The sequence below is a fragment of the Neopelma chrysocephalum genome, unplaced genomic scaffold, assembly GCF_003984885.1.
Source record: "Neopelma chrysocephalum unplaced genomic scaffold, ASM398488v2 Primary Assembly neopelma1_132, whole genome shotgun sequence".
NCBI classification, from domain to species: Eukaryota; Metazoa; Chordata; class Aves; order Passeriformes; family Pipridae; genus Neopelma; species Neopelma chrysocephalum.
In genome coordinates, this window is record NW_020897794.1 from 526,528 (window position 1) to 529,239 (window position 2,712).

Sequence of the window (2,712 nt, forward strand, 5' to 3'; positions counted from 1 at the left end):
GTGCTTTGGCTTGTCAGGAAGGAATTAAGGTCCTAAAACTCCCGGAGAATTCTCGTTGGTAGAGGATGTGGCCAGGAGATGTCCCTGGGCCGTGCTGTGACCCGGGAGGGCTCTGCTGAGCTCTGCCCGTGGCTGCAGGAGCTCCTGGCCCTGGGCTGAGCTCTCCCATGTCCCTCGTGTGGGATGGGGGCTGTGCTGACAGCTGGCACTGTTTGGGGCTGGCAGGATGAGGCTGCAGCTGCCCCAGAGCTCCTCTGGCTCCGGGAACTCCTCCTGCCGGGGCTCAGGACCCGCCCGGGAGCTGGGATGGCACAGAACTCCCCAGATGGAGCTCTTAGAAGTGTCCCTGTTGGCACCTGGAGCCAGTCTGGAATGCTGTGCTGCCCTTATGTGTGTTCCTGTCTCTGCTGTTCCCGTTGGATGTTTCTGAGGGAGCTGGAGCCCCTGGGATGGTGCCAGAGGCAGGGAAAGGACTCATCCCTCTGGGCCAGCATGGGTCGATCTCGTAGTGGGGCTCCAGCACTGCCTGACTGCCCTGGGCAGAGCTGGAGGAGCAGAGGGTGCAATTCCCTACATTCTCTATGCTGTGGGGTTTTCCAGGAGCAGGGGGTGTAATTCCCTATGTTCTCTCTACTCTGGGGTTTCCCAGTGCCCTGCCAGGTGTCCCCTCTGGCCGTACCCCGGAGCATTTTTCCATACGGGTGTCAGCCCTGGGGTGGGGGCCTGGCACGAGGGAACACTGGACACAGGGAATTAATTATTGGCATTTATAGGCACACAAAGCATCCCCTGGCAGCTGCACAGGGGCTGTTTGGTGCTGGCAGTGACAGGGGAGCCCTGGGAGTGGAAATCCTGTGAACGTGCATCTTTTGCCTGAAGGTGAGTAAATGAATCCCCCCAGTCACCGGGTGGCACCTTAAGGGAAATTATTTTCACTATTGATTAAGTTAAACCCTTGATATTTCCCTGCCATGTTTGGTCAGTGAGGGGTGAGTCCTGTTTTCCATGCAGCTGGGAGGGAGTGAGGAAGGTGATGGCAGATTCCCCCCTGGATGTTACAGAAGAAGAGGAGCACACCTGGATTTAAAGAACTGACAGAAGGGGAGGGGGAAATGTCTTTGCAAGTCTCTCTCTCAGCTACTTAAACAAGCCAGTAATTATTTGGCCCCAAACAGTTGTTTGGTCACTGTTGTGGCAGGATAATTCCAACCAGGGAGTGTCTGTGTCTGCCTCCGTGTCCAGCTCTTTGGAGCCAGACCTTTGGTTTCAGACTGTTTCCTTTTTGCACACCGGTTTTGTTCAACTGTTCTGAAGGGTTTTGTTGAATTCCAGCTTGCCAGCACAGTGATGTTTTTGTGACTCTCCAAAGGAAGTTTTCCTGTCCATGTGCTGCAGTCTGGAATTCGCTCGAGGTGCTGCAAGATGCACATGGAAGTCAGTTCCCTTTTCCCAGCCCTCCATGTGATAGAGGATGAAAAGGTGCCTCAAACAGGGTGGAAACTGTTGATAAATGTCCTGTTGGGCCGTGGCTTGGGCTGGCAGCAGGTGGCACAGGGCAGGGATTGCTGTCACCACCCCTCACACAGATCCTCCCTCCTCTGCCTGGGCAGAACCTGGTTTTACCTGGAGGCCTTTGTCTCCCTGTTTTCCCATCTTTCCTAAGAGAATTCCCGGCCAGACGCAGTTGCAGTTGGGGGGGTTGTCACCTGCGAGGACCTTGGGGGTTCCCTCTGTCTAGAAATCAACTAAAATTCCCACAGAAGCCTGGGAATGCTTTTGTCCCTCAATCTCAGGAACATTTTGGGCAGTGCCACAGGTTGTCCCTGGGGGGTGGGAGGCTGTGTGTGCTCTGGGGTCTCGTCTGACGCTCTCCTCGGTATCTATAGCATGAGTGGCCTTAGTGAGTTTGTTGAAGTGCACATTTTCTTTTTTTTTGTTTTTTTTTTGTTTTTTTTTCTTTTCAGAAGTAAATTTTAAGATGAAGAAGATATATACTATATAAATATATAGAGCTATTTAGAAACTCGGTCTGTGGTGCACAAGTTCAGTGTTGGATCGCTCAATAATCGTCGCAGGTACCATATGTGTAACTTCTCTGTATATCCCTCTCTGGGAAGCAATGTTGCCATGGTAACTACAACTTTACAATTTCTTTACTACTTAATGATGTGAATGAACTCTACATTTTATTGAATATTACCAGGTTCAGTACTATTTTTATACTTTATTGAACTACAGGGGATTTTAATTTAATAGCATTTAAAAAAAAAAAAGGAAAAAAAAAGGTGTTGCTTGAACTGTATAACTGTATAAATGGAAATACTCACACAAACCCACCTCTAAACCAGAATCTCTGCCTGTAGTGCCACTTTCATTTATATAAAAGTCTCTTGCTCATGACCAGACCTTGCAGACCACCCTCCCTGTGGTGTCAGGGCGGGCTTTGGGGTCCCCCTGCCCCCGACTGCAGAGCCCGGCGTTGTCTGTGCCCATGGAACCATCCCCTGTTTGTAACCAGCATTGTGATATTCTGTAACTGTATTGCTCAACTGAAATATTGACCTAATAAATAGAGTGTTCCTGCAGCCTGAGGTATCTGCACTGACTTGGTTCAAACTTGGCTCCCAGCACGTTCCTGCCTCGGCCCGGTCGTTCCGTGGGGCAAAGAGAAGGTGTTGATTCCAGCCTTTGTGGGCAAATCCTTGTGGATGG